The following is an 18,887-nucleotide window of genomic DNA, read 5'->3' on the forward strand; positions in this document are numbered from 1 at the left end:
TCAAGGAGCTATCAAATTCTTAATAATTTTCAATGCTGTGCAAAAATTTCCCCTTATCTTTTTACATTGCAAATTTCCCCACAGTACATGTTATTGGACCTTCAAACAAAACTAAATATTAAATTATGTTAAACTTTTTTCATCTTAAGAAAACAAATGACACAATATTTTCTCATATCAGTTAACACTGATACTGCACTCTATGTGGGAGAAACTGGACAAACACTCCGCCAGAGAATGAATTTACACAGGTTCCACATTAAACACGGCAACACAGATGTTCCTGTAGCGGCCCACTTCAACAGCCATGGACACTGTGAGAGGGACTTTAAAGTCACAGTGCTTATGGGCAACTTCAAAACACAGCAAGAGAGAAAAGAATGGGAAGTTAAACTCATGCTAAAATTTAATACATTACAACATGGCTTGAATAAAGACAAGAGTTTTATGGCCAGATATGAGGATTGTTTACATCTCTCAGAATGATAGACAACCTGTCTACAGATCCACATTGTTTTGAAAAAACTCATTACAAACTTCAAAAGACTTTGTTGGACAGTTATCTTATCCAAAGATCTTAACCATACATTGTTCTTCTCTCTCTTGTTAAATTAACCCTAGCCTGAATGAATCTATTAATTTTTTACATTTAAAATTTCTCATTTAAAGATTTATCAATGTTGTTTCTTGTCCTAGAGTGTGTATATAAACACAGGGAACTCCAGTTTCTGTATTACATCTTGCCTGAAGAAGGGGCCTGAGTTGCCTCGAAAGCTTGCATATTGTAATCTTTTTAGTTAGCCAATAAAAGGTGTCATTTTGCTTGGCTTTTCTCTATATTCATATCAGTTAACAAAGTTACATAATAGAATACTCAGTGATTCATATAAAAAGGAACTAAAAAACTGGCTATGCCAAAATTAGCATCAGTAACCACAACCAGACACTTCACTGGAGTTATTGATCTCTGACAGTCCTAGAAAGGCATTGTAGCACCACTGGGTCTGGATCCGAGAAGGATATACTCCTCAGCTGGCCCCCGACTGTCTGAGGTGTTGGGAATACCTGGAGAAGCCAGATATGAAAGTAGCCTCATTACTAGCATGGGAAGGAGGTACGGACACAATATTTAGAAAGCACTTCGTAAACATCTCTTGGATGCTAGAGTTTATCAGCCCTGATGCTTTGTTACTGGCAAGTCTAAGATGTGGACCCTAGCCCCTGAGTCAGCTCATGGATCCGGGGGAAAGAGTGGCATATACCTTGCCTCTGACCCTGGATGAGCAGGGTGAGGTGAAGCCCAGCAGTGTTCATGAGTAGGCAAAGAATTGATGCAGCTGGGATTCCGTGAAGAGTGCAGAACACCCAAGGGGCATGGCAGAAGCAGCTGCTGAAGAAGCCAAAGGTCCTTTTTAGGGCCACTCACAAGCAGTCGGCATAAAGCAGCTAATTACAAACCTGTGTTTCTTGCATCCCCATATTGCTATAATATTTTGCCTCACTCCTCTTTGCACAACTGCTTCAGTTCAGACGTGCCCTTCTCTTTTCAGATTCTGTTACAACATCTGGTTGTTTTGCCCATGTGGGTGCAGTGATTATAGTGCTGCTGTCTCATGACCCGAGAAGATCTGACTGGAGTACAAGGGGGCCAGTCATTGCCTGTGAGGAGTCTGCACATTCTCCCAGTGTCTGTATGAATATTTTTCTCAAACATTCAGACATACAGGCCAGGATAACTGTAAATTGGTAAGAGTGTTTGTTGATCGAGAGTGAGGGAGCATAAGCATATGCATAGTTGCCTTGTCCAAGGCTAGTTCCTACCTTACATGCAAGGCTAATACGATGGGTGCTGGCTCACCACAAATCTTTATTGGCCAAAGTGGTCACGGAAAATAGAAGAATGTGAACACTGCATTATAATGCTGCAACTGTACAGTATTACTGAAGACTAAAAAAGACATACAAGCTATAGTTAGCGCCAGATACATCAAATTCGCAGTTAAATGTGTGGGCTGCTGACAACACAAAACACATTTTAACGATTATTGTGCCTAACGGTTAAGAGAGCGACTCCGAAGCTTTGTTAAAATGAGCCACGTAGAAAGTTTCTTTCCGATTATAACACCCTTAAACAGAACAATAAATCGTTTAATTACTCTTAAATTGTAAAGGATTCCGCTCCAATGTTACAGGAGTTGGATGCTTTCAGCAGTCAAATTTCCAAACAGAATTTGAGTGAGATGTTTTCATGTATGTTTTAATCTGCCAAACGAGTACTTTCGGTTTTAAGATTTCTGCAAATACCTTCCTCAACAAAGTCAAATCATTTCATACAAAAATACACAGCATCAAATGTTAAATTCATTAACTGACTCATTTTTAAACCAAGATGGTTTCACCGGTTTTCAAAGACAAGGAAACCAAATAACCAACTTTCTCTTTACTCACACAGAACCTTTCTGAAGTGGCCTTGACGATAGCGCTTACGTTCACATGCGAGTTACGCCCACGTCCAGAAACTGACAACCTCGTATCCAATTGGAAGGTCAGCCTACGATCTTGTGACCGAGATTTGTTAGCGTGCAAGGAAAACGAAAGGTCTTCTGGGAAAGCGAGTTTATGTGCGGTAGTGTAGGGAAAGATTGTCGTTCAATTGGATTCAATTTAGCCATTAAATGCCTGCAGCATCGAACTTTTTGCTGTAAAACGAGTACCTTAATTAAAGTCCGGATAGTTTTATAAATGCATTTCTTTCATAGTTGCACAACTTGTTGTTATTCTTTCTGTAATCCGATGAACAAAACACGTCGTGGTTATGCATGAAACTAAAGAAGACAAATGCCGCATGCTCATGAGATGGCACCATACTTTTCTCTTTAATACTCAGACGCCAAGTACTTATTTATTGCTATGAAACAACGCCTCAGCTGCTTCCACGGCACATCTTTCTCGATTACATCAGAGTAATACTCTGATTTCTTAACTCTTTGATGAACTGCATATTACAGTACATGTGTTTTCTGTCTCTGCTTATTTTATTTTAGGGTTAGGGTAGCGGGAAATAATATTTCCGCAACACCAAATCTCCCTAAGAAGTAATTTATTCTTGTGTTTTAATTTTTTTAAGTCCAGAAGGATTGAATTGAGCAAGGTGTAAGGCAGTGTCTGAAAAAGCTCATGAGGGTCTTCAGGCAAGGTTCACCAATGGCTCCCACTTCCACAAAAAAAAGCCAAAATAAATGTATAAACCTTGGATGTAAATAACACAAATTACTTAATTTAATACAATAGACCACAATAATAACAAACTAAAAATGTGCAAAGTGCATACATTATAATTATAAATTACTGTGTATCTATAAACATGAATATCTTAAACAAGTACTTTGAGGCAAAAGCACAAGTATAATATATTAATGTAAAATAATTTTAAAACACAATTATCTGTGGAACTACGTACATTATGCATTGTATCACTTAAACATAGCACAATAAATTCGGACGTTTTACAACTGGCATATAAAAAAATTTAAGGACTGATATGGCATTGAGAACTTTTCTATTTACATCTTTAAACATCAATTCCAAGAGCCAAGCTTAAAAGAAGTGGTGAGGCAGCCTTTTGTTGTTATGCACCAATAATCGGGAATACTTTACCAAAAGAGATACACCAGACAACAATGTGGATCTTTTTATAAAACTCTTAAAAACCCATTTTTTCATTTGCATTTTTGTAGCTATATTTTACGATTTCTTCTCTTAATAAACCAAAATAAAAACTCAGAATTATCTTACTCTTTAATGGGTTTGCAAACATTATTAATCTTTACTTTGTTCTGTTTTCTTTTCCAGTTCTTCTGCGGTGGCATTCTGTGCCAACACCATCTGATTGAAGTCATGCTCATTAACCTGTGATATTTGAATAAAAGAGGATACCCTAACTTTCCATGAGACCCACTGAATCAGATCCTCTAAGACGAAGCCTAAAAATGCAATAAGGAACTGCTTAAGCACATTTATGTCAGGTAGAATGCACAGTGGGGGCTGGCAGTAATTTGGCCTCGGAATCCCTGCAGATTTTTTTTTTTCAACTTAACTGGAGTTTTTTTTTTCTTCTGTCCGCTCTGTCCATCTGACTTAATTATCAGACTTTATTTAGAGACTTAAAAAGCAATTCTATACTCTACTTCCCTTAATTATTTATCAGTCTTATGTAAGTATGCACTTATTGAATTTTTGTATACCAAATTTTCATTATTTTTCTTATCTAATTTTAATTTGTGTTTTCTTTGTTTATAATTATTTATTTGACATCTTGTAAAGCATTTTGAGCTACATCCTTTGTATGAAAATGTACTATAGAAGTTGTGGTAAACCAGCCCGGACACAAACAGGCAGACACAGACAGTTCCAAAAAACACACATGTTTAATAAATAAAGTGTCCCGCACAGCACACAGTGTCCTCACACCAAACACCCTTAAGTCCGGGCCTCTCAACAGTCCTCCTTTCACCACCTCTGCTCCTCTCTCCCAAGCTTTGTCCTCTTCCTCCCGACTCCGGCCAACGACTGGAGGAAGGCGGCCTCTTATATATCCACCCTGATGTGCTCCAGATGCCCGCCGACAATCTTCCTGCGGCACTTCCTGGTGTGGCGGAAGTGCCGCTTGAGCACCAGGAAGCACTCTGGGTGTCCCTGGTATTCCTTCTGCCAGCACCTCCGGGTGTTGCAGAAGTGCTGATGTCCAGGGCTCTATGATCCTCCGGGCGCCCCCTGGCAGTGACCACGGGCCCCAATAGGGTTGAGGTTCCATGCTCAGTTCCCGTGGCTCCCATACCGACCAGGGTGGCTGCACTGTCGTGGCCCAGGGGAGGCATAGTCCCTCTCCCGGCCCTTCCAGGCGTCCCTGCTGGGCACATCCCCCAGCCGACCGCCACAAAGTAAATGTTGCTGTTGTTGCTGTTCTTCCTGGACTTACTTTGCTCTAAATATTGTAAAAAGTGCATCTGAAATAAGAGTGTTATAAAATAAATTTAACTAGTTTCCACTGTTACCTTTATTATAATGTTACTGTAGTTTCAAAGGAGTAGTCGGAGTACAGAATTGGTGTCAGCAACACTAAGCATGCAGGATCAGTAACTGGCCTGGCAGCTTTTTTTTGCTGACATAGTATCAGTAGCCATCAAGTAGCTGGTGCTGGCTATAAACCCTGGAGTGTCTCCGTACTAAGTGGTTGTAGTACCTTGACCCAGTCCATCACTCTTGAAATGGTTCATTATCATTTTGGTTTGTTATTTCTTACTATTTGGGGTTTGAAATGACTAACTGGAGCTTACATTGTGGGTTCGCTTCCCGGTTCCTCCCTGTGTGGATAGCGCTTTGAGTACTGAGACGCTATATAAAGCGCTATATAAATGTAATGAATTATTATTCTTATTATTACATATAGTAGCTGCTGTTGAAACTGATCACCTCTCTGTAGAATGCATTGGATGTGGCCCCTTTGTCTTCTCATTGTTCATTCCTTGCTATTTTGAAAGAATTGAGGGGTTAAACCTCAAGAATCGAGTAACTAAACATGAAGTACAAAACAAGAGGTAAAGGATATGTTTGTTTTGAGTAATGGCCTGAACCCACATAGGTTTATGGTTTTATAGAATCATTATTGTCATGTGTGAAGAGTACAGTGAAATTCTTACTTGCATGTGCTAATCAGCATGCAACATGTTGCCACTCTTAGGCACTGTGATTAAATGGATAGATAGATAGATAGATAGATAGATAGATAGATAGATAGATAGATAGATAGATAGATAGATAGATAGATAGATAGATAGATAGATAGATAGATAGATAGATAGATAGATAGATAGATAGATAGAGTGCATCCGGAAAGTATTCACAGCGCATCACTTTTTTCCACATTTTGTTATGTTACAGCCTTATTCCAAAATGGGTTAAGTTCATTTTTTTCCTCAGAATTCTACAGACAACATCCCATAATGACAACGTGAAAAAAGTTTACTTGAAATTTTTGCAAATTTATTAAAAATAAAAAAATTGAGAAAGCACATGTACATAAGTATTCACAGCCTTTGCCATGAAGCTCAAAATTAAGCTCAGGTGCATCCTGTTTCCCCTGATCATCCTTGAGATGTTTCTGCAGCTTCATTGGAGTCCACCTGTGGTAAATTCAGTTAATTGGACATGATTTGGAAAGGCACACAGCTGTCTATATTAGGTCCCACAGTTGACAGTTCATGTCAGAGCACAAACCAAGCATGAAGTCAAAGCAATTGTCTGTAGACCTCCGAGACAGGATTGTTTCGAGGCACAAATCTGGGGAAGGTTACAGAAAAATTTCTGCTGCTTTGAAGGTCCCAATGAGCACAGTGGCCTCCATCATCCGTAAGTGGAAGAAGTTCGAAACCACCAAGACTCTTCCTAGAGCTGGCCGGCCATCTAAACTGAGCGATCGGGGGAGAAGGGCCTTAGTCTGGGAGGTGACCAAGAACCCGATGGTCACTCTGTCAGAGCTCCAGAGGTCCTCTGTGGAGAGAGAAGAACCTTCCAGAAAGACAACCATCTCTGCAGCAATCCACCAATCAGTCCTGTATGGTCAAGTGGCCAGACGGAAGCCACTCCTTTGTAAAAGGCACATGGCAGCCCGCCTGGAGTTTGCCAAAAGGCACCTGAAGGATTCTCAGACCATGAGAAAGAAAATTCTCTGGTCTAATGAGACAAAGATTGAACTCTTTGGTGTGAATGCCAGACGTCACGTTTGGAGGACACCTGGTAACATCCCTACAGTGAAGCATGGTGGTGGCAGCATCATGCTGTGGGGATGTTTTTCAGCGGCAGGGACTGGGAGATTAGTCAGGATAAAGGGAAAAATGACTGCAGCAATGTACAGAGACATCCTGGATGAAAACCTGCTCCAGAGCGCTCTTGACCTCAGACTGGGGCGACGGTTCATCTTTCAGCAGGACAACGACCCTAAGCACACAGCCAAGATATCAAAGGAGTGGCTTTAGGACAACTCTGTGAATGTCCTTGAGTGGCCCAGCCAGAGCCTAGACTTGAATCCGATTGAACATCTCTGGAGAGATCTTAAAATGGCTGCGCACCGACACTTCTCATCCAACCTGATGGAGCTTGAGAGGTGCTGCAAAGAGGAATGGGCGAAACTGGCCAAGGATAGCTGTGCCAAGCTTGTGGTATCATATTCAAAAAGACTTGAGGCTGTAATTGCTGTAATCGACAAAGTATTGAGCAAAGGCTGTGAATACTTATGTACATGTGCTTTCTCAATTTTTTTATTTTTAATAAATTTGCAAAAATCTCAAGTAAACTTTTTCACGTTGTCATTATGGGGTGTTGTGTGTAGAATTCTGACGAAAAAATGAATTTAATCCATTTTGGAATAAGGCTGTAACATAACAAAATGTGGAAAAAGTGATGCGCTGTGAATACTTTCCGGATGCACTGTAGATAGATAGATAGATAGATAGATAGATAGATAGATAGATAGATAGATAGATAGATAGATAGATAGATAGATAGATAGATAGATAGATAGATAGATAGATAGATAGATAGATACTTTATTAATCCCAAGGGTAAATTCACATACTCCAGCAGCAGCATACTGATAAAGAAAATATTAAATTAAAGAGTGATAACAATGCAGGTATACAGACAGACAAAAACTTTGTATAATGTTAACGTTAACCCCCCGGGTGGAATTGAAGAGTCGCATAATGTGGGGGAGGAACGATCTTCTCAGTCTGTCAGTGGAGCAGGACAGTGACAGCAGTCTGTCACTGAAGCTGCTCCTCTGTCTGGAGATGATACTGTTCAGTGGATGCAATGGATTCTCCATTATTGACAGGAGTCTGCTCAGTGCCCGTCGCTCTGCCACAGATGTCAAACTGTCCAGCTCTGTGCCTACAATAGAGCCTGCCTTCCTCACCAGTTTGTCCAGGCGTGAGGCGTCCCTCCTCTTTATGCTGCCTCCCCAGCACACCACCACGTAGAAGAGGACGCTCACCACAACCGTCTGATAGAACATCTGCAGCATCTTATTACAGATGTTGAAGGACGCCAGCCTTCTAAGGAAGTATAGTCGGCTCTGTCCTTTCTTACATAGAGCATCAGTATTGGCAGTCCAGTCCAGTTTATCATCCAGCTGCACTCCCAGGTATTTATAGGTCTGCACCATCTGCACACAGTCACCTCTGATGATCACGGGGTCCATGAGGGGTCTGGGCCTCCTTAAATCCACCACCAGCTCCTTGGTTTTGCTGGTGTTCAGTTGTAGGTGATTTGAGTCGCACCATTTAACAAAGTCCTTGATTAGGTTCCTATACTCCTCTTCCTGCCCACTCCTGATGCAGCCCACGATAGCAGTGTCGTCAGCGAACTTTTGCAGTGGCAGGACTCCGAGTTGTATTGGAAGTCCGATGTATATAGGCTGAACAGGACTGGAGAAAGTACAGTCCCCTGCGGTTCTCCTGTGTTGCTGATCACAATGTCAGACCTGCAGTTCCCGAGATGCACATACTGAGGTCTATCTTTAAGATAGTCCACGATCCATGCTACCAGGTATGAATCTACTCCCATCTCTGTCAGCTTGTCCCTAAGGAGCAGAGGTTGGATGGTGTTGAAGGCGCTAGAGAAGTCCAGAAACATAATTCTTACAGCACCACTGCCTCTGTCCAAGTGGGAGAGGGATTGGTGTAGCATGTAGATGATGGCATCCTCCGCTCCCACCTTCTCCTGGTATGCGAACTGCAGAGGGTCGAGGGTGTGATGGACCTGTGGCCTCAGGTGGTGAAGCAGCAGCCACTCCATGGTTTTCATCACATGTGATGTCAGAGCGACAGGCCGGAAGTCATTCAGCTCACTAGGATGTGATACCTTTGGGACTGGGGTGAAGCAAGATGTTTTCCAAAGCCTCGGGACTCTCCCCAGTTCCAGGCTCAGGTTGAAGATGCACTGTAGAGGACTCCCCAGCTCCAACGCACAGGCCTTCAGCAGTCGTGGCGATACTCCATCTGGACCCGCTGCTTTGCTGGCACGAAGTCTCCTCAGCTCTCTGCTTACCTGGGCTGCTGTAATTGTGGGTTGGGGTAGACTCTCTCCTATGCTGGTATCAGCAGAAGGATGGGTGGAGGGTGCAGTACTCCGATGTGAGAGTGGGTTAGGATGGTCAAACCTGTTAAAGAAGTTGTTCATCTGGTTTGCTCTCTCCATGTCTCTCTCGATGGTGGCACTCCGCTTCGAGCTGCAGCCAGTGATGATCTTCATCCCATCCTACACTTCATTCATGTTGTTATTCTGTAACTTCTGCTCCAGCTTTCTGCTGTACTGCTTTTTCACCGCCCTGAGCTGGACTTGGAGTTCCTTCTGCACGCGCTTGAGCTCATGCTGATCACCGCCTTTAAAAGCCCTTTTCTTCTGGTTCAAAAAGCCCTTGATGTCACTTGTAATCCATGGCTTGTTGTTAGCATAGCAGCGTACTATTCTTACTGGAACTTCAATGTCCATACAGAAGTTGATGTAGTCAGTAGTGCAGTCAACAACCTCCTCAATGTTCTCACTATAAGATATAAGCAGGATATCCCAGTCTGTAGTTCCAAAGTATTCTCTCAGAGCCTGCTCTGCCTCAGGGGACCACTTCCTGAATGAGCGTGTGGTTGTAGGTAGGACCCTCACTCTTGGTTTGTAGTGCGGCAGAAGCAGAACCAGGTTATGATCTGCTTTCCCAAGTGCAGGCAGCGGGGTGGCGCTGTATGCGTCTTTAACATTTGCATACAGTAGGTCAATAGTCCTATTTCCCCTTGTGTTACAATCCACATACTGGGAGAAGGCAGGTAATGTTTTGTCCAACGTTACACGGTTGAAGTCTCCAGCGATTAGCACAAGTGCCTTGGGGTGTTGTGTTTGTAATTTAGCCACATCGGAATGGATGATGTCACCCGTTATCTCCACGTCCGCCCGAGGAGGGATGTATACAATAACAACAATAGATTTTCTTATATAGCTCCTCTGTTGTATGAGACCAGTCCAGGATGTAACTGATGTGGGCCCTAAAAACTTGTAGCAGTTCGTCGCCTTCACAGCCAGTCCTTGAACAGCAACTGGACATAGAGGCTTCTTGGTATGGCAAAAGTCAATAACCAGTTCCTTGATTTTATATATGTTTAGTTGCAGACAGAAACAAAGTTGTTCACCTGACGCCTATACTCTGTCTTATCCCCCTTATCAATATTCCCCATAAGTATTTTGCCAGGCTGCGGTGGGCTGGCGCCCTACCCGGGGTTTGTTTCCTGCCTTGTGCCCTGTGTTGGCTGGGATTAGCTCCAGCAGACCCCCGTGACCCTGTAGTTAGGATATAGCGGGTTGGATAATGGATGGATGGATGGATATTTTGCTAGGACACATGCCAAAATGGGGTTTGCCGAAGGAAACTGCTGCCTTTGGTATTTAGTCAAACTCATTCCCATCAAGAGCAACAGTAAAAAGTCCATTTCTTTCAGTCTTCAGTTGCTTTCTTGGTTTAATGTTTCATCATTTATTAGGCTCTACAGGTCTATAAGTAAATGCTAAACACCGAGCTTCTGTTTCCTATCTCACTCATAGTTTACAAAGGTGTCACTTCTTCCTACCGTGTTTTCATGTACCCCATATACTGGTGGTTTCTGTCAGACTTCCAGCTTCAATGTTTTGCATTTTCTGCAAATTCTGCAAACTCATGATAGTGTTAGTGCAAAAGCTTAAAGTTCCATGTTTCATTGGTTTGAACTTTTTCCTTTTTCTTTACAATAAATACCTGACAGTAAAAAGCTAAAGCTTCAAATATTTCTGCACACACACACATGTTCATAGAAGCAGCAAATTCAACAGTCGGTCAAATAAAGAGTCTTTACATCTTGTCATTTCTAATAGCAGGAAGTAAAGTACCGACATGTGGGGTCTACCATTCCTAACAAGTGCTACACATATCAGAGCATGTGATCTGTGTATACGATTAAAATGAATCAGCTAAGCAGACAATTTTTTCAGAGGCAGGAATTCACTTTAAATTCCTTGCCTTTGATCATCAACCACATCTAACATCTCACACCCTTTGTGTTTCAATGTCCACCATGCTCAGAATTTTTAATGCTTTTACGGAATTACCGGTGCCTAAATGCAACCAGTTAATTAAGATATTTCTTAGATCAAGAAAGAATACTACTTGTTGCATAAAGGAGGTAATTTTAGCACATTAGATACCATTTGAAAGTTGTCTGGGTTTATAACAAGAGATGGTGGTGATTCATGTAGTCAGACAGAGTAAAGGACTCAACTTCTTTCATAACTTCACTTAATATGCCCGCATTTCTACTGGCAATTAAATTTTTTTTTGTTCCTAGAGGCAAGCAAACTTATAAAGCAAAAATATTACTTCTTCTTATATTAGTCCTGCAGTTTATATTCTCAATAAAGCCTATCTTTGTAACTTTAAGCAGAAGGATTTTTTTTCGTTCACTGGTAAAATAAATTGTGATTTCCACAGATGGAAAAAAAGAAAACCTTGAATAAAATGAAGCTGTACCAGTTATTGCTGCTGCCTCACAGTTAGCGGAAACAGGGTACAGCTCCTGGCCTGGTCAATATCTTTGTTGACTTACCACATATGTCCACTGGGTTGTTCTCCCGTTGCTCTAATTTTCAAATCATATCAGTTCAATTCATTTTAATTAAGCATTTCTCTACTTATTAGTTCAATGCACAAATGCAACAATTGCAAATATAGTATGAAAAAAACAATGGTAACTTAAGCAAAACCATAATGTTGTAACATAAACAGAGAAACATAATTCTCTCTCTCTCTATATATATATATACTGTATATATATATATATATATATATATATATATATATATATATATATATATATATATATATATATATATATATACAGTATATATATATATATATATATATATATATATATATATATATATATATATATATATATTTATATATATACAGTATATATATATATTGTCGGAGATGGCTGCGGGGGCGACCCGGCTGGGATGCCCAGGTGGACCAGAGGAGGGATTACACCTTCCCCAGACCATGTGGGGGCAACCGCCCTGGTACCTTTGGGGGCCACGGGTACAGAGCTTTGAAGCTCAACCCTGTAGGGGCCCGTGGTCACCGCCAGGGGGTGCCCCTATGCCTTTGGAGCCCTGGACCTCAGCACTTCTGCCACACCCGGCCTGGGGTTTTTGTCTTGCTGGAAAACAAATCTTCCCCCCAAGGTGTCGGTTCTTTACAGACTGCATCAGGCTTTCTTTCAGAATGTCCCCATATTTTGTTGCATTCATTTTACCCATAAGCCTTCCAGGGCCATCTGCAGAGAAGCCTCCTCACATCATGATGATGCTAACAACATGCTTCATGGTGGGGATGGTCTGTTTTTGATAATGTGCAGTATTCAAACATAATGTTTTAGTCTGATAACAAAAAAAAGCTCTATTTCAATCTCATCAGAACACAGAATCTCATTCCAGATGCCTTCAGTTTCTGATGCCTTCTGCCAAACTGTGTATTTTTTTTAAAAGTAGCTTTCCCTTTATAGGATGATGTGGGGCTTTGGGGCTAGGGATCAGCGCTGGCAGTTGGAAGGTTGCTGGTTCGAATCCCATAAATGCCAGAAGTGATTCCACTAAGTTGGGCCCTTGAGCAAGGCCCTAACCTGCAATTGCTCCGTCCTGGGTGTGAATTAACCTGCATCCAACCATGCAGGCAGGTCCTCCAACTTGCAAGGGAAAATTTGGAGTGTGAAGGCAGGATTGGCATTCCAGCCACTGTAAAAAAACCTCACGTTGTTCCATTCAATTTCGAACTAGTGTGGTGCACCCATTGCACAGCTGTAATCAGGCCCTAATTTGGAATCCTGAGGTGGTTTGTCGTGTGGTGGAGGCAACGTGCCATATCTGTGCATGCTCTTAATCTCTCTCTCTTTCTCTTTTCCAGTCTACATAGTCTCTCCAGTCCCAGTCACTGTATCATGTGACTCATTCAGACTTCTTATAGATCTCTTGGTGGCCTTCCTCACTTGTCTACTTCTTGCCTGATCACTCAGTTCTTGTGGACAGCCTGCTCTAACAGATTTCCAGCTGTGAGATACTCTTTCCATTTCTGAATGGACTTGGGTATTTTCGTGTCTCCATCCCCTGACTTGTGCTTTTCAGTTGTCTTTTCAAATAAGTGCTTGGAGTGTTCTTTTGCCTTCACTATGTACATTAGGCAATGATACTGACTCACTACAAGTTAGACTTTCCAGTTTATGTCCTATTATACTACAATCAATTGAAACCCCAAACAGGTGATCTCCAGTTTTTGATGTAGGGTATGTTAGATTTGCCGACCACAGTCTCTGATTTCGTTGCTACACCATGTCAAATTACATGACTGTAAATTGCAACGCCTGCCACATTTACTGGCCGAGCACCGATCTTCAAGTCCACTCATGCTTGCCTCTTTTTTTGGCAACCAATAACATTCTGCCATTTTAAGGGTTAACAGCTGCAGTGAGATCAGCAGCAATCTCGACCCTTTTATTTCATTTCTCCATTCTGTAATGGTATGCAAAAGATGAAACATCAAACAGATATGGTTCTCTTCTGTTTGTGATGTCCACAGCCCCCTTGCTGCCTGAATGAGCACCAAAGATGTTAATAGCTGTGGTGCATTCAGTCACAGTCTTTTTTTCTTGTTTCCATTCTGTTTTAGTACTTAAAACTTTAGAAATCAGACAGATTAGCTTCTCTTCTAATTTGTGAGGTTCAAATTAGACATGTCCTTATTCCACATTGCTGGGAGAGAATTCATTGGTTGTCATCTGTCCTGCGCACACACCCTGCCCTTCTGACTAAAGAGAAAATCAAACAGAGTGAGTCAAGACTAGTTGGTCACAGTCACTGGGTATGTCACAGTAAGCGATTGTCTTCACACCCGCTGCCTCTTACTCACTAAAATTATGTAAATGAAGGCTACAACTGAAAAGCTCTGGAAAAATTGCATAATGTGATATGGGCTTTAGGTGTATCATATTTAAGGGGGTGAATATATATGCTATCTGTAATTCTATGCTTTATATTTGTGATCAATTTAGACCACTTTACAAAGATCTTTTTTCACTTTGTTTTCTGCTGATCATATCAAAAATGCTCAATGTAACATTGCATAACAGTAAAATATGAACACTTTCAAAGGGGTGAATACTTTTTTTATAGGGACCATATATACATAGTACATAACAATTTGTTTATGTGCAAAAAGCTGTCATGCAATTCATTACATAGGAAGAAAATACAGTAACATATACTGTGTGGCACCTAAGTCCTAACGGAACATTCTAGAATCAGACATTGGCATTAAAATTAAAACTAAACTCATAAGTAACACACTGTCTTCAACTACCCAAAGATAACAACACATGTATAGCATATGTTGTGCACTTAGGCAAAGAAAAACAAAATAAATCCCAAAATTCCTGCATTTTCTTGTTCCTGATATGATCACCTTAATTGGTTAAACTAATTATAATATAATTAACTAATTATTGTTGATTATTGTTAATGATAATCCATAGGCAGAATATAATGAATTAGGTATAGCCTCCATATATACAGTACCTAATCAGGTGAGTTCATTTGTGTGAAAGCTTGAACACTTAGAGACTAAAGCTGCCCATCCCTAGCACACGGCTCAAGAATGCACTTTAAGCAAGCTTATTCTTCATGTTATTATCATTAATATTGGTATGAGAAGTGGCTTTAATGATTAATCCTATATACTAAATCAATCAATACAAAATTAAGAAGAAAAATTGTCTCTTCCCTATAAGATACTATTAAAGTTACTTTAGGGATAAAGTGTATACAAAGCATGCCACTTGTCTATTAATTTTTTTGACAAAATATACCCTGAATACGTATTCCCACAAGGTTTCTGATGGACATTGGTATGTCTACTCCATCTCCAGAGACTCTGGACTCAATTAGAGCCTACAGTGAATCTTCTTCATTATAACATTTGCCAAGTTATAACCCGCAAAATAATTGGCTCCTACTGAGACTGTGAAATCAGTACCTCTGACAGTGTGATACCATTCTTCTCTTTGATAAAGATGACTTGATCTGAAGCTTGCTGCTGTCCCAGTGTTTCAGAGAAAGAGGACCCAGTAGCTAACCAGAGCTGTGGTTAAAAAGATAGTTCATTAAACACACTATAACTGTAAATTAAACTTTTATATCTTGAAAAAGGAAGATCTTAGACTCAGTTTTATTATATATTGAATACCTTATCCTTTAGCATAATAACGGCCCCATTAAAATGTCCATCCATCCAACTTCTGTACCTAATTTTTGTATTACACATCATCACGGAATCATCTACAGTATCAGATTTAAACAAAAGGCAGGAATTGCACTGCAAACCTTTGCAGCCACACTGTCTCTACACAAATTTAAATTTACCACTCACCCCGAAGAGTTAAAGGCTGAAGCTGCCTGGTGAAGGCCCAAGCAGACACATGAAGGGTGAATAGACAGCGACCTGCCTGGGTACTGAGCCCCTGTCCCAGGAGGTTTGTTGCAGTAGAACTGTGCCACCATGATGCTGCTCTTTCTTTCACTTTAATATGTGTAAAAATACCTGAGATTAAAAAAAGATGCAAAGATGAGTAGTGAGAAAAGCGCTATATAAATGCAAAGAATTATTAATTACTGATTATTTGGTATAATGCTGGTTTTGCAGTGATGTAAAAAATGTTGTGTTACAAAATACAACAAGAAAAATGAAACCAACATTCAGCTGAGGACAGTGTGGTGTAGTGGTTAATGCTTTGGTCTTTGCAGCTCAGACCTTGAGGTTGTGGGTTCACATCTTGCTGCTGACACTGTGTGACCCTGAGCATGTCACTTCACTTGCCTGGGCTGCAATTGGAAATAACAGAATAAAGAAAACAATTTTATCGTAAATGTATGTAAATTGCCTTGGATAGTGGCATCAGCAAAATGATCTACATGTTCCACAAAGCCTACTCCCACCTAGACAAAGCCAACACCACAGTCAGGATGATATTTTCTTTTGACTTTCCTAATGCTTTTAACACTATTCTGCTTCATTGACTGGGAAAAAAGTTCAAGGTTTGCATCTTGATGCCCCAACAGTCTCCTGGATCTGTGTGTAAGAAATGATGGCGTGCAATACTGGAGCACCTCAGGGAGCTGTCCTGTCTCCCTTCTTGTTTACCCTCCACACAATGAACTTCCAGTATAATACCTGCGATTGCCATCTACAGAAATTTTCAGATGACTCTTCCGTCATAGGCTGCATTAAAAATGGAAATGAGTCTGAGCACAGGAAGGTTGTGGAGGACTTTGTCTTGTGGTGCTGGAACAACAACTTGCAACTCAACTTCAGCAAGACAAAAAAGATAGTCATGAACTTCTGGTGTGCCAAGGAGCCTCTGAGACCAGTTATTATTGATGGAGAGCACATGGAAGTGGTACAGAGCTATAAGTACCAGGGGGTTCAAATAAATGACAAATGTTCTCTCAGTCCATAGTAGCCAATGTGGCGTTCTACGCTGCAGTCTCCTGGGGAAGCAACTTGAACTCAAAAGAAGCTCAATGCCTGAACAAACTTATCAGGAAAGCCTGCACCATCACAGGACGAACCCTGGACACACTGGAAGCTGTTGTGGAAGACAATGATGGCAAAACTGGATACCATCATGAAAAATCCCCTACATCCCCTCTAGGAAGTGCTGTCTTGGAACATTTTTTAGACATGGGTTCACTCTACCATGGTGTAGTAAGAAGTGCCTCTGGGGATCATTTCTGCCCACTGCTATCAGGCAATTCAATACTTCCTCCTGATGTACTTGTGAAAAATCTGCACAATAAACTTTTATCTATTTTTATTTATTTGTTTATGTATCAACTGATTGATTGCTTGGCTATTTTATTTGTCCAGTGAGTCTGTATCCTTTTTATGTTTCTTCTGCTGTATGGATTTGAATTTCCCCAACGGATCCATAACTATCTAATCTAATCTAATCTAATCTAATCTAATCTAATCTAATCTAATCTAATCTAATCTAATCTAATAATACTCTAAGTATTAATAATAATAACTTCATACCAAAAACTTACATATTTCAGCAAATGATATAATTTCAGTTCTAGAGAAATAATATAATCACAGTGGTTTATTAGGGTGAATACCCTTCCATATAGTGCTACATACGATATACAGTCAGTCAGTCAGTCAGTCATTATCCAACCCGTAATATCCTAGCACAGGGTCACGGGTGTCTGCTGGAGCCAATCCCAGCCAACATAGGGTCCAAGGCAAGAACAAATCCTGAGCAGGGCGCCAGCCCACCGCAAATACGATATACAGCACTATTGATAAACTGATGCACGCTGTACACATTTTTCACACTTGCAGCACAAGCAGATCACACGATTTGCTCAGGGATTAACTCCCACCTGTTAGAGACATCTACAAGTCCTCTGCTTCAATAAATGTTACTTTTTAAGCAGTGCTGTATTCTTCCTAAATTTCTATCCTCCATAATCCTGTTTAGGGTAAACTCTTGAAAGAGCACCACCATCTAATCAACACCCTGACATGCAGTAATAGCATCCCCTTTGCTACTGGCTTCTTGCCTCATTCAGCTAACTTAGAGGAGTCCTCACCCACCTTATGCACAATGGGAAAATGGAACCCTACATTACATAAAATTACAGAAAATTATATTCAGTATACAAGTAATAACTCAAAAATTTTTCAGTATATGGAAGTCCTTCATTACTACTTTCCTCGGCTAGCACTCTCTTTAAAGTAATTGCTAGTTCTTCTAAATAGCTGCAGTCCCACTGTCATACTTTTTATGTTTTTCTCTCCTGAAATACAGTTCTAAGTTCAGGAGAGTTGGTGCCTTTCTCAGTACCATAGTATATAAGGCAGAAGTCACCACGAGGTGGGGCATCAGTCCATTACAGGGCTCAGTCACAAACCCATATTCACTCGTACAGGTCCAGTCCACAGTCACTCACACACAGGCAGTCTCTGTAGCTATGAGGTTGGCAGCTGAAACTAAGTAGTTCATAACGTTGGCATTGTGTTGATACTTGGAAATCAATAACATTTTTCACAAAACGTAAGTTTCTTAAGGTTATCCTTTGACCCAAAGGTAGTGCAAGGCTCAGTTCATCAGCTTCTGGGCCACCCTGAATTAAAACGTACGTCAACAAATATTTTGACAGCATTTATTGTCTGCTGTTTGATTTTTAGTGACAAGACTTCTCTCTGTTTTCCTTGCCTTTGATCATCAACCACATCCCTGTATGGCATCTTCAGTGTTCCCAGTATGTCTTTAGAGAAAATGAAATATCAGCACCAGTATTCTGCGCTGATAGGGTGTTTGTATTGAGATTAAGATGAGCACTACAGTAAATTTAATTTCTTTGTGAAGGAAGAGTTAGCTTATCCTGAAACCATGCTGGGTTCAAGCTCCTTTAATGTAGTACAGCCTCAAAAGTGGACTATTACCAAAGGCAGGTGGCAGAGGGGAGAGAGTAATGAGTGGATATAAAGACAATTCTGCACCCAGACACTCATTACTTTCTGCTTCGCATGCCCCGATTTCTAACAGCCCAGGGCTTGCTTGTTCTTTCTTTCTTTCTTTCTTTCTTTCTTTCTTTCTTTCTTTCTTTCTTTCTTTCTTTCTTTCTTTCTTTCTTTCTTTCTTTCTTTCTTTCTTTCTTTCTTTCTTTCTTTCACAGTTACTAAAATATTGATTCTATTC

General features: G+C 40.7%; 1 protein-coding gene across 3 annotated transcripts in view; it reads right to left on the reverse strand.

Moving 5' to 3' along the window:
- Positions 1 to 15,176, reverse strand: part of LOC114659055 (ERI1 exoribonuclease 3-like) — a 361,240-nt gene extending 346,064 nt beyond the window's left edge. The window contains exon 1 of one of the 3 annotated variants that reach the window (XM_051933147.1): positions 15,158 to 15,176. The gene's annotated coding sequence lies outside the window, so the exon portion shown is untranslated. Of the gene's footprint in view, positions 1 to 2,448; positions 2,547 to 15,157 lie in introns of those variants that run through there. The other 2 variants (XM_028811266.2, XM_028811267.2) reach the window with 2 other exon arrangements.
- Positions 15,177 to 18,887: the final 3,711 nt, after the last annotated feature.

Source organism: Erpetoichthys calabaricus, chromosome 10 (genome assembly GCF_900747795.2).
Source record: "Erpetoichthys calabaricus chromosome 10, fErpCal1.3, whole genome shotgun sequence".
Taxonomy (NCBI): domain Eukaryota; kingdom Metazoa; phylum Chordata; class Cladistia; order Polypteriformes; family Polypteridae; genus Erpetoichthys; species Erpetoichthys calabaricus.